This window comes from Leptodactylus fuscus, chromosome 5, assembly GCF_031893055.1.
Source record: "Leptodactylus fuscus isolate aLepFus1 chromosome 5, aLepFus1.hap2, whole genome shotgun sequence".
NCBI lineage: Eukaryota > Metazoa > Chordata > Amphibia > Anura > Leptodactylidae > Leptodactylus > Leptodactylus fuscus.
Window position 1 is genome coordinate 102,967,104 of NC_134269.1, and position 14,818 is coordinate 102,981,921.

General features: G+C 41.0%; 1 protein-coding gene across 1 annotated transcript in view; it reads right to left on the bottom strand.

The window, feature by feature from the left end:
* Positions 1 to 14,818, bottom strand: part of EXOC4 (exocyst complex component 4) — a 342,142-nt gene that overhangs the window by 271,488 nt on the left and 55,836 nt on the right. The window lies entirely within an intron of this gene.

Genomic DNA, 14,818 nt, shown 5'->3' on the forward strand with positions numbered 1-14,818 from the left:
GGGAGATCTCAGCCCCGGGGCTGACAGCTTCCATTTGGGCAGGATCAACCAGGTACATGGAGGGGGAAGTGATGGGGCAGACCCAAGGTCACTGATCAGACCCCGGGCTGCCCACTACCAACACCGGCACCCGCCGAAACAGTCGCGGGGGGTGCCGATCGGCACTATTACATACCGAAACTCCTGAGATACCGGCGGTCAAACATGACCGCCGGCATCTCAGCGATTAACACTCGCGATCAGACCCGGTTCCGACCGCGGGTGTTACAGGACATTGTCAGCCGTAACATACGGCTGGCACTCGCAAGGCATGGTGCGCACACAGGCTCTGCACACAGGTTTGCGGGAAGTCCTTCCTGGCAGCGCTGTACTATTACGGCGGATGTCGGGAAGGGGTAAATGGACTTTACACAGCAGCATTAAATTTAATGTCTGTGATTGGGGGCCATTCATATGACCGCTATTTCACAATGGACCATCAGCAGATAGGACATGACCTATCTTTGTCTGTTTTTGGTCTGCCTACAGTCCTAACCATTCACCAATAGAAAACATTTGGCATATTATAGAATGAAAAATCCAGAAAAGTCAGCCCTGGACAATTTAGCAGCTAGAATGTTACAACATACAAAAATGAGATAACGCTCCTCTTCTAAAACTCCAACAATTAGTGTTTACGCTTCCCAGACACTTACAGACTTTTGCAGAAAGAAGCAGGGATGCTACACAATGGTAGACATGTTCCTATCCCAACTTTTTTTGCGTGTTGCCAACATCAATTTTTAACCCCTTCCTGACATTGGGCATAATAGTACACTGGATATTGTGTATTTAAATATAGTGGCCACTCAAGAACTGAACTGCTGCAATAGCCAAGTGCCTTTGCTGTATTATACAGCAAAAACCTGCCGCTTATGCCCATGATCAATACCAGCACTGTTCGCGGGCATTAAGTTCACCAGCACCTCAGACAAAGCTGTACCCAAGTGTCATTTTTCCCGTGGCACATGGGGTTGGCAATCTGTTGCCATGACAGCCAGGAGCTTATTGAAGGCTTTATGTAGCCAGTCATACATATGCCGGTATTCTGCAATGCATTAGAATTGTAATGTATTGCATTAGTGATCAGATGCTAGGGGGTCTAATAAGTACAGTAGTTAAACATAATAATTAAAAAAAAAAATTACAACTATTAGATAGAATAAAAAAAAAAAATGTCTCACACTGCTATTGGCTAGGGGATATGGCACTTATTGTAGGCTATCCAATCAGAATCAATGATTTGTGAATCAGCAATGGCAATGTGTGCCAAATTAATAGGCTAATGTAAAATCATGAATAAGGCTAGCTCATTCTTTGTGATAGGTTCATTCTGCTAGCAAAGGCATTCTTCAACTGCACATTTTGTACTTCATAGACTACAGTGATACAATAATTTCAGCTTAAAAATCTTGCAAATTTATACCCTAATATCAGCCTGGTCATTTCACTAGTAAAATCCCTGTATTTGCGAAGTGCATGCAGTGATTCAATGACTAGCAGCGCCTTTCTACAGTATAGTACTATATATTCTATACTTCTCTTTATCTGGGCCACTATAAGCTGCCCAGTTTGAACACCAGGTGATATGTAATACTTTTCAGTCAGTTCATTCATATATTGTTATCTGATGATTTTTCTTTCATTTTCCTTTAATACAAAATGTTAACATTTTAAGCCCTTAAGAACAAACTACTAGTTTTCCATTGAGTTAGGCTACATGAACACAAACATGCAAATGTGCGGGGTCCGTAGTAAAACAGCACATGGATTATACCCATGTGCTATGGCGCCTCTACCGACCCACTGATTTGCTTCACTGAGCCTGATTGACTGGCTGGTATAGGACATTTTGTGCGTTTTCACCCGGAATCATGACCCCATATATACACCTGTGATAATTCCCATGGCGTGCGTATGAGGTCATAAAAAATATGGGGCAGTGCGCTAGATAGCCATGAAAAACACGACTAGCACACTAACAAAGCATATATTCATGTGCATGGAGCCTTATGGTCTCAATTTTCAATGGTTTTAACTTACAAATCGTCGTCTTAAAGGGGCACTATCATTGGAAAAAGTCATTTTTAGCTAAGCACATACTTGCATAAACTTTAGAAAGGCAATTTCACGCATACCTTTTTTTATGTAAATTGCCTCAGTAGTTTTTGAATGAGACCGTTTTTATTCATATGTAGAGATGAGCGACTACTATTCGAAACGGCCGTTTCGAATAGCACACACCCATAGGAATGAATGGAAGCGGCCGGCACGTTGACTTTGCCGGCACGTTGACTTTGCCGGCGGCCGGCCGCTTAACCCCCTGCGTGTCGGCTGCATCCATTCATTCCTATGGGTGCGTGCTATTCGAAACGAGAGGTTGGTGTGAAATAGCCTTTCTATGATAGAGCTCCTTTAATAAAACTGTATTTTACATGGAACTCCAAAGTGACACTTAAGAAATAATACACATCTAAGCATTTTTTTTTTTGTTTGGGGGGGGGTTATTAAAAAGAAAAGAAAAAAAAGGTGAAATGGAGCTACCTGTAAACTATTGATAGATTTATTTATTTTTTTAAATTATAAATAAAAGGCGTTTAATACTTGATGTTGCAGCAGTTGAGACATATATCACAATTAATCGCTGTTATCATTAAACAATAATTTGCAAGTTACAGGCATCTCAATGGAAAACGTTCCATTGATGTATATTATTACAAAGTTATGGAATATTTAAAACAATATTGAGAATACAACATAACCAAAACTAAAATAACCTTTACATATATTTCTACTTAACGTCATAGAAAGATTGAAGCTATAAATAAAAAAAAAGGATTCCATTCTGTCTTACCAGACTAGTTATGCTTACTGTAATAGCACTACATCAAATAGGAAGAAGAAGGAGGAGGAATAAAAAAAAATAAAAAAATAAAGATACCAAACTTTATACATTTAAAAAAAATACCAAGGTCGTTCTTGGTAGACACGACCTTGAGAGCTTTTGCAACAGACAGATTTCACTATAACAAGCAAAGCTTTATTCTTCCAGACATTCACCTAGGCTGTATCTTCCACTCTCGGTGTAGTCTGAAGTTAGCTTCACTCTGATCCTCCCTCAAGTCATAAGAAATATAGGGACCTATTATATCTGACTGTTCTGCTGCAGGCACTCTATAAGAGCAGCCTCAAGCCATTTATAATTGCCCTAAAATGCATTTTTTCTGGAACGAGCAAAAGTTTGCCTTAACCTAATGATTCCATTCCCTAAAGTAAAAGCCTAATAAGAGCATGTGTAAAAATGTCTAAAGAAAGAAGCGGTCAAAGTCCAAACATAAAGTCATTGTGCACCTAAAAGTAAAACGTACCATTAACAGCCTCCCTGCATTGATCTGACAGACACCATTATAACACACTCAGGAATTACATCTTCCTCCCAAACACATTCAGTTGGGCACATCTCACAATTATCAAGAATAGAGTTTTACACCAGGCTCCTGTGCTGTTATCTCAATACAAAATACACAACTTTATTTTTAAAAAAACAAAAACAAAACAAACCTATACATAAATTGTAAGCAAGTATGTTCAAAAACATAGAGTGCGTAAAGTCAGGACCAACTTACTCGTTATTTTAAAATATATTATATAATTAATAAATATTAGAGATGAGCGAGTACTGTTCGGATCAGCCGAACCGAACAGCACGCTCGCATAGAAATGAATGGACGTAGCCGGCATGCGGGGGGTTAAGCGGCCGGCCGCCGTCAAAGCGGAAGTACCAGGTGCATCCATTCATTTCTATGGAGCGTGCTGTTCGGATCGGCTGATCCGAACAGTACTCGCTCATCTCTAATAAATATTAATTAATTGCATATTTATTTTTCCTCAAAGTCATTCACCAGCTTTACTATGTCTGTCTGACAGAGGCCATCAGCAAGGTGTCAGCAGGTGTCAGAGTTGGAGTAAAAGTAGGGCTGTAGGAAAAGGGAGTAGTTGGTGCTATGGCTTACTGATTGCACAGCCCTTCTTAAAGATTGGTTGTACATGTTATGATGTTATCCCCTACCAATAGGCTACAGGAGAATCTCATGATCAGTGGGAGCTTAACTTTTGGGACCCCCAACAATTCTAAGAAGGGAGTCCTGGTTCTCCTTTCTGAGAGTACTCGGCAATCTCCAGCATTCATGTAGAGAATGAAGAAAGTGGTGTTGTTCAGGCACAGCCTGATGTTCCCATCAGGACAGAAGAACCGAAGTGTTGGACCCACTGTGCCACATAACTGGCTTGGCTTTGGGCCACTGCCAATGTGTTGTCTAAGAAGCATCCCCAAGATGAATCCTTTAAACTCTGTATAGAGATCTGATTTCTGTTGCATGGAGACTACCAGGTTGCTACATCTCAGAGTGGGCCTGGAATAGGTGACAAATGATCAAAGGTTAGAGAGACGTCAATGTGTTGCACCATCAGTGGAAGTTGGCAAGTGTGCAAAGTCGAAAACAAGCCAGCCAAAAGGGACCAAACTGATAGCTCAGGTTCACAGGTCAGGGACAGATAGAAGATATACAGGAAAGAATTGCCCTGCTGAAAGGCAAAAAGGCCAGCGGCCTTGACGGCATCCTACCAGAGAAGATCAAACACAGCCCTCCAGCAATACACGCGGCACTGGCAAAACTATTCGCCCTCGTCCTCAATGCAGGACACTTCCCACAAGACTGGAACAAAGGCCTCATAACCCCCTCTACAAGAATGGAGACCAATACAACCCTGACAACTACAGAGGGATCTGCGTCAGCAGCACGCTGGGGAACCTGTTCAACAGCATCATCAATAACAGAATCCTCACCTTCCTCACACAACATGGGGTCCTCAGCAAGAGCCAAGCAGGGTTCATGCCAAACCACCGCACCACAGACCATATCTACACCCTGCACAGGTGTAGATACCCATCAACCACAAGAAGACAAAAGTCATGGTATTTCAGAAGAAGGGCCACAATAAAGCCCCCACACCACAATTCACACTGAACAGCTCCACACTGGAGAAAACCAACAGCTACACCTACCTGGGGCTGCAGCTCAACCAATCAGGAAGTTTCAAAGCAGCAATAGAAACCCTGAAAGTGAAAGCCTGCAGAACCTTCTATGCCATCAGAAGACAACTGTACTACCTCAAACCACCGGTGAGGGTCTGGCTGAAGATATTTGACGCAGTCATCGCCCCTATCCTCCTCTATGGCAGTGAGGTTTGGGGCCCAGCCACCTACCCAGACCAGCCAAAATGGGACTCTAGCCCAACAGAGATATTCCACCTGGAGTTCTGCAAATACCTGCTCCATGTCCATCGCAACACCTCCAACATGGCCTGCAGGGCAGAGCTAGGCAGGCTCCCCCTGTGGCTCACCATACAGAAGAGGGCGCTAGCTTTCCAGGCACACATCCAGGGGAGCAACCCCGACTCCTACCACCACAAAGCATGGCTAAGCCACAGAGACCCGAGCAAACCCAACACCCCCAACCAAACAACAGCCAACCACCAAACCAAAAACACCAACAGATGATAACCAAGGCTGAAATAAAGGCGACCACAGAGGCAAACAGAGCGCAGTACATCGAATAATGGAGAAACAAAATAAATAACTCCAAGAAACTCACCATGTACCAATCCCTGCAAAAGGACTACACCATGGCCACCTACCTGGAGAGAATACCCCAACCCAAACACAGACAGACACTGAGCTGGTACAGACTGAGCGCCCACAAACTAGAGATTGAAATGGGGCGGCACAGGCAGACGTACAAGCCACGGGAGAACAGACTGTGCCAACACTGCGACCAAGGGGCCCTAGAAGACGAGACCCATTTCCTGCCATACTGCACCAAATACTCAGCTGTGAGGGCCGTCTACTACCAAAGACTCTCTGCCCACATCCCTGACTTCACATCCGCAGATGAGAAGAAGAAACTCTACATCCTACTGGGAGAAGAGGAGGCCATTGTGGAGATCGCTGCCCAATACGTGTCCAGCTGTCACCAAACAAGAGGAAGATGAGACACATGGACTATCAAACCCCCCACCACCCAAGGACTATTAAACCCTCCACCCACAAGACCCCACAGACTGTTATACCCCAAACCACCCACCACCCTCCCCCAACCCCAACTCTCCCCATCCCCCCCTACTTTACTAGCTTTGGCAATGCCAAATATCTATTCGGACGTGCCAATAAAGCTTGTTTGATTTGATTTAAAAGGTCACACACAGAAAGTGAGGGCAACAGAATCAGCAGAAAAGTAAAAAAAAGAAAAAAAAATGGACAAACTCAGTAATTGGTGAGTCAAGCATCAACGCAGAAGCAATAACCTTCACAGGAACCATCTAGATAAGATCCTATATTGTTCAGACACTGTGCTGAGGACTGGGAAAATATAAATAGACCGCATCTTGAAAGGCCCACTGGTGAGCACATTAGGTCTTCAAGCTGCAGGGGAGGAAGGACACTTAAAGGGGCTCTATCATTGGGAAAAGTCATTTTTGCTAAGCATATACTTTAGAAAGGCTATTTCACACGTACCTTTTGTATGCAAATTGCCTCAGTAGTTTTTGAATAAGTCCGTTTTTATTCATATGCTAATTAACCTCCCCTGTGCCTTCAGTATGCATATGTATATTATATATTTCCTACACATGGATAAGGAGAGAGATGCATTTGCACTGCAGTGTAATGACTAAATGGATTGTTTAACCCTTTCAAGATCAAGCCTATTTCCAGTTTTATGTTTTCAGGCTAGTTAAGAAAACAGGGTTGTGAGGAAGGGAATGAGAGGGGGCCTGAGTGAACTGAAATGCATCATGGTAGTTAAAGGCTAAAACATCAGGAATCTATCCATGTAAATAAATGCAGATGAGTCATCAGCACAGCAGTCTCCCTGCTCTCATACACATAGAGAAGACAGTACACACAGACACTTCCGGGTGCACAGAGAAGACTGATTAGTATATGAATAAAAACTGACTGATTCAAAAACTACTGAGACAATTTACATACAAAAGGTATGTGTGGAATAGCCTTTCTAAAGGCTAAGCAAGTATGTGCATAACTAAAAATGACTTTTCCCAATGATCGTGCTCCTTTAAGGAGTACTGTAGCAAATTGGGTTACCTCAAGGAGGGGTTGTCCATTGACAGAGGCCACCAAAGGTTTCTTCAAATGCACTGTAGGAATCAGATAATAATGATCAATTAGAGCTCCATAAATGAAAGTGCCAGAAGAACCGAAACCCAGAAGATTTTATTGGTACATGGGTTTTACTGGAAATTACAGCTTGGGAGAGGGAACCTCTCTACATAAGCAGAGACTCGTACCACCTCAAGCTGATTGTATCCTAGCTTGGAGTGACAGTTACGGACATGGTATTCCTTGCCACTACAACACAGACAGAGGTAATCCTGGTGCCTACACTGGTGTTCATCAGGAGAGGAAATTGAGGAGGCAAAAACAAAATAGAATCTTGGAATGAGGAGGTCATCTGTGGGGCTCTCCTTTCATTGGCGATCTCTCTTTGAGGCGTTCCCTGAAATGCTGATCAATACAAGTAGCTAAAGTGATCAGGTGGTAGGTCTCCTCCACAGAGGTCATCTTTGATGGAACCAGATAATGCTTCCAACCAACGAGCTTTTTAAAGAGGTTGCAGTCTCTTGAGTACTTACCAAGCACAGTCCCATACAGTTGTACAGTGGATGTACTTAATATCGTGCTTCAGTCCATTCACTGGAATGGGACTGAGCAGTGATCAGGCTATGTGACTGATGAGCATGATATTACATTGCAGTGGCGCAGCTGATCCGTCGGTATCAGACCTTTGCGTATCTTCAATTGATGACCTATGCCTATTCTAAGGATAGGCCATAAGTTAAAAGGTTCCAGAGAGCAGCTCTGATGAAATTGTAAGAGCAACTTGTTCAGCTGGATGTTTTCCCTTTATAAAGCATGTGCTACGCATTTTTGAGTTCTTCAGCTGTACCAGGACTGGAAACACGAGTAAGGACAATAAAGAACATATGGTACACTGACAAATGTACTTCTTTCTACAGATCTGTGACCATTAACATAGTATCAATTACAAAACACCTTGTGTAATTTACGCTTGAACCATACAGTGTTTTCAGCTAATGCAATGATGATGCAAGTAACCCACGACTGTAGTAGACATATCAAACATTATATTCATGTTTTGCTGCACTAAAGTCTGCAAGAAAAAAAGATCAGATGTACTTTTCGGCATCTAGAAGCAAAGCTTAATCCCATGGTGAGCCTGCTGCTCAGCTTATGCGATTATAGGGCCTTTCATGCACCGGAACCTGGATATCTGTTAGCAAACATAAGAGTATCCAAAGCAGTGAAGATCATACTAAAAGGGATGAGAATGACCCCTTTAGAGGTTGAAAGGGATCTTGTTAGGTGTCAATGCTTGAAATGGTCTAATGCCAAAAAGGCAGAATAGCTAAGGTATTCTTTACAGGAGAGATCAGGCAGAATGCCATTACAAGCTGCGCTAAGTTACTCTAAACGGATAAACACTGAAGACCCAAAAGAGATGATTTTACTAATACCTTTGAAGAAAATGATGAAAGAATTCTATGATATTTGAAGGCAGTAACACTATATTAGCACATTATCTTGTCTATTGGCTTACAGCCCTTCGCAAAACAATTGTGAATAAAATGTTCTATAATAGTGTAAAAAATGGTAAATTAAATTACTGACACTGCCTACTCTGCAGTTTATACCCTACATTTATTTCTCGTAGAGCACTTCATTTTTAATAAATGGAGGCAGCAACAAAGCAAATATCTTCCATAACATAAGTTTAGAAAGGATGGCTCTTACAGCACTTGCATAAGATTTATAATCTATCTTGATATAACCACAATACAAATCTAACATTTTCTCCAGTACTGTTCTTGTATTTCTATAGGTATTCTGTAACATACCTTTGCAGTTAGAATATTACATTAATGCTCTACTCCATGGACATTAGTACAAGGCATCACATAGCAGTGTATTGTACAGTGAGTTGGTAGAGAGTATGTCTGAGTGGTAGAGAGTTAGCTATAGGAAGGCCTGAGCTGCTCATGTGGCATTGTGACATACAGATGCAAGCTATAGGAATATTTCTTAATCTCTACTGACTTCTAAGGGAAGCTATATCTTCATATGTTTGTGATAATACCAGTCCATCCCATCTGGACACTGGTTCTATTAGTGATAACAGAATGGGTGGAAGGAGAGGGTAGGAAAGTAGCCTTATAAATGGAGAAACAAGCATTTTTCTTCAATAGGGAATATAACAAAGTCTCCATCTACTTGTACCTATTCAGTTCTGACAGCAGAGCAAGGATTTATCAAGCACATTTATTTATACATCCTACACTTCTGTGGTCCACTTTCTGAAAAGAGGCACAATGAGGGCAAGCTGTGAGCCTCATCATAAATCAGGCAACCCTCTGGAGGCGGAGGGAGTAATCAAGGCCAATATACAAAAACACCAGTCTTGATAACCCCACCCTCAAAGTATCTCTCATCTTAAGCCACGTGACACAGACAAATCTCTGGACAGAGATCTTCAGCAGAGCAATAATGAGAGGAATGTTGGCCACAAAGATAAGCACAGTAGCTGCTGCCCCATTATACCCACAGGGGCCAAGGAAAGCTGGTGTAGTCCTTTATGCGTTCAGATTTAACCCAGCAGTATCATTTTCTGCAGCCAAAGATACTTTATGTCAGGAGACAGAATTCTATGAAGAAGATTCGCATTTACTGTAAGTTTAATTTTTAATTTATTTTAAAGGAAACAAACATCAAGCAGGTAACCAATGAGATTTTGTTTGCATTGGTTATTTTGATTCAATTATTACAATGTTTACAAGGTTCACCAGGTGGTTTTGTTCGGACTGAACATGACCAAACCAAAATTGCTATTATACTGTGGGGTCCTCTTCAGAACATATAGAATAATAAGCGGAGTCCCAGGGAAGCTGTTCAAACTTACAGAACAGTGTTACTCTCCTCTCCTGGGCTCCAGTGTCATTCCCAGCTGTCTTCGGCGTTTCTGACTAATGTCAGGAACCGCTGAGGCCTGAGCTGCTCGTGTGGCATTGTGACATACAGATGCAAGTGTCACAACCTTACATGACCCATGTGATGGCTGAGGCCCAATTACATGCCTCAGTGGAAAACCGCAGGGAGTCATGTTGGAGCCCAAGAGAGGTGAGTAACACTATTTTTTTCTTTATGTTTGATCACCTTCCCTTATCTGTTTATTATACTCAAAGCCTCTGACCATAGAGAATAGCAGCAGTTACGGTTTGTCCATGTTATTCGAGAACGAAACCGCCATGCGAACATCAAAACACAAATCTCATAAGGTTTGCCCAACACATTCTCATAGTGTAAAAGGGGTGCGTTTACTGTAATCTCCGTTAATTGTAATCAAGGTAAAATACCCGATGAATCAGGAACAATTTTGATTTAGGTCAAACTTTAAGTTGATATTTCATGTATATTCAACACTTATAAGATCACTCTTTCTTTTCTCATCTTTATTCCCAGCACAAACCTCTTCCTAATGCGTCCTTGTCCACATCCCTAGAGCTGAATTACTCAGGCTCATTGATAGTTTTTCCAGGTCTCATTCACTAAAAGGCGGCAGTGAGTTTTGTTGTGACAACTGAGCGCTTAATTGTGTTGTTCTGTGAACCATGAATATTCATTGCAAGCGAGCAACAATTAAACGCTCTGTCACCACGCATGTAAAGCAGAGGAGAGGGCATGTCCGACCTGCAATCTGTCAGCCTGGCTGCCACAAGCAAAATGACAGAGCGCTTTAGTGATGAGGAGTTAAGACATATGAAACGCAATGTTTACCCAGAAGGAGGGTTACTGTAGGCAGTGAGCAATTAAGAGCTTCTCGGCCTGGAAGGAACTGGCAAGAGGTGTTGTGTTATTCATGGCAGTGTGCATGTCCCACACCCTGGTTCCAAAATTAGGAAACTAATACTTAATGATCTCTGGTTTTCAGCTCTGGACATAGGGTTTAATGAGTCAAAAGACAAATGTCCATGCAACAAACTGAATGATTTACACAGCACTCTCAAGACTTCCTACTGGTTCGTACACTAGAGCATAAACAAATCTTTGAGTCTAGAATTTTTAGTAATGGAGGTAAATCTATACAAATATAAGACACGCCTTCAGCTACCCAAACACAATACATTAAGAAGTGTATGGGTGTCTTGAAAGGTGTCTGGAAGTGGCTTTCTTCCCTCTACCCATAGGGAACAGATACACGCAGAGCTGATGTTTTCCAGTCAAAACCTACCATTTCTGAAGTGTTTCATGGCCTCCCATCCATCTCTTGATGGCAGATGGCCCGGGTTAGAAGGGTCACCCATGCTGAATTGTAAAATTCCCAATTCTTTTTCCCTATTGGAACTAAGTCACCCCCATATGTTTCTTGGTGCAGTTTTTTTCATTCCTCCAAAAGAAATATGAGAATTCTTGGCCAAACCAAAGAATGAATATGTAGGAGGAAATTTGAAGGAACAACCATTAGCCAAAAAAACATTCAGTTGACAGCTATTGAATGTGTATGGGCATCTTAAGAGTGGTGAATGGTTGCCTAGGAATATAAGCTTATAGAACAAAAAAATGTGACTCTGACCAGATAAAATATGCAGGAGTTCCTGTATGATGGACACTCTCTACAGCGAAAGAAATGTCGGTCACTAACTATTGATGAGCAGTTTCTATCATACAGCATAGCATACCATATATAAAAACACAACTTAATATTTCATATATACAACCACATTCATGTAAATTTGCAGTAAACAGAGATTACAAGCAAAAATTACAAAAAAATTCAAATTTTCCACTAAAGTGCCGGCACGAGCAGCCCCTTCCGGCAAAAATAAAAAAATAAAAAATGTAATTTCAAAAAAACTGCAAGATGTGAGGAATTCATACATACCACCCACACACATACAGGTTTTGTTTTTGTCTTTCATGTGTTAAGGAAACACCAAAATCGCAGAAATGCGCCAAACAATTTTGTACATGTAAATTAAATAAGAACTTACTGTATATAAGAATATAATTTTCTATCCCCCTATAAAAACTGTAAGTCTAATGAATAATTGTAATCTCTATACCTAAGTAATGTGATACGGCTAGGGCTGGTTTCTGATTGGTGTAATATGGCCGTTTTATTGCTCACAAATTACAGACGCAACCTCTGAAGTTCCCGCGGTTCATCATTACTAGTGTTAGAGAGCCATAATTCCAAATTTGATGACCTACTGGAAGTCCAGGTGTTTCGTTCATATCTGAGTAAATGATGGTAAACGTCTGGGTCATAGCGCCAATAACATGACTCCAGGAGGAAGAGGTAACATGGACTTCAGTAACAGATTCTGAGAGATTTGCTGTTAAAAATGCAGTCGGGAATTGAGATCACGTTGAGATCTCCATGCCGAACAATATTTTCACCAGCGAATTGCTCCAGATCTATAAGGGCTATTATGTTGATCTCAAAATTAATCCTAGATCATCTTCATAGACATAACAGATCCTGAGAAACTGACATAAGGAGCCAGGACGTAATACATATGTCCTTGGACATCTATGGGGGGTAGGGAAAGAGTTAATAGCTGAGCAAAAAGAAATATGAAAGCAAAGATGGAGACTCGGCAGTTATGGCACTCACTCTGCTACTGAGCGAATGCCATGTTCAAAGACCCGATATCGGGAAAGAGTTTTTGATGAATTACAGCTTGTATTAACTGGTTGCTCACCACTGACAAGAAACAGAGCTATAATCAACTACAATCATTGAATAAAAGCAATAACTCCCACCTAGCGCCAGAAGGGGCAAAGCAGATAAAAGCAGAGTCGTCAGATCACTTAAGGGAAAATGATGATAATGTGCTGTAGTAAAACTGTATTTGCACTGACTACACGTTGTGATGCTGTAGTAATACTGTATGTACACAGAGACATGATGAGATGCTGTAGAAATACTGTACATACTGTATACCGATGATGAAGTAATGATGTCAAAAATTATGTATATGTTCATCCTTTCTATAAACTACTATTCACCTGTGAATTACCTGGGGAGTGGTAACTGAATACCATGGATGACATTACATGTGTGCAAGGAGAGTCACATGACTAACGTCATCTTTAGTCCAATCCATGAGATGTAGCTTTTCAGAGAGGTAGATCAGCATAATTTTAAATGCAAGTGTATAAAAAAAATGTGTTTCATTTTCTATTCTCATAAATAAATAAAAGAAATCTAAAAGGGGACAACCCGACAATCCCTTTAAATATTATCAGTAATCACGCTGATAAAAAGCTTTCATTCTGTCAGCAATTAAATGTCGGTGCCCTGATGAAAGCAGGTTTTTCTATTAACTTTGAAGGAAAGATTCAAGCCACAGACAAGGAGACAGACTCTTGTATTTCATTACTCGAGTACAATGATGAATTTAAAGAGAATGAAGAGTATCTGACATCTGTTTCCTAGGTGTTCCTGCTGTTTTGATTCATAACTATTCTAAGGTGCAGCATATTTTTATACTCATTCTTTCCAAATATGGAAGCAAAGCAAGCAGAAGCACCGATACGGCTGCAATAAATAACACTGAAAGCTTGATTTGTGCTGCAGTGAGTACATTAAAGCCAATTATCTTCAGAGAGAAATTGAATAAGGAGGCTGCATATAATAAAAATGACAACCTGGGCATGTCTGAAAAACACCCTGCAATTTGTATTCGAGGTGCATTACTTGAGGAAAAAAGTAATCACTTTAATTAAGAACATTGGAACACAGTTCTAAGTAAATTAGGGTTTAATTAAAAAAGGAAAACATTTACAGAAACAGTTACTGCCATGCTTAGTGATAAAACAGTGAAAAGCATTAACCTGTCCCAAATTAAAAGGACTCTCCTGCAGCGGAGGTCGCATTAACATTACTGACCATGTTTCCCAATGAAATCATGCTGTAAGATAATTTTTCCAACTTAGCAAACTGTTACACTAAGCGATTTTACTCTAATAACACTAAAGCAATTGCTGCTAACAGCAATTTAGTCCAGCAGATCGAAATGACTGAAAAATGCAGTTCTATTGAAATCAATGGAATCTGACAACTAGCTGGCACAAAGAGCATAGTATATGTTAATCTGGAATTGGAAACTTTTTTGCTCTTCCCCTTTGATTTTAAATTTCAATATCACCAAACAATACCCTCTAGATGTGATAAAAAAATACAAAGAAAACAGATGCATTTCAGTGCCTCCTCTTAAAGGATTCCTAATTCTCCTCACATACCCCCACCACCACTTGGATGGTTTGGGATGGACTGATGAAGAGTCCAGTATCTGCGCTTCCATTTCTGGCTGCACCCCTTTCTGGGTGGTCTCAGTGGTCATGCCAGCTACCCCTCGGCTATGCCCAGCTTTATTATATTAGACTAGTAAATTTTCTTTTGGGTGTCATTTACAATATGGATCTCCTTGGGTATCTAGTCAAATGTTATTATTTGTTTACTTTATTTTGTTCCATGCAATGTAAAAATATACCGACTAAAGAATAAAAAATACAGACAAACCATGCAAAAGACCTGCAACTTTAATGGGTTACTCCAGATGGATAAAGTCTTTGTTTTGTATATTGAATATACCGTTTAGGCTAAGTTGCACTGGGCTCTTC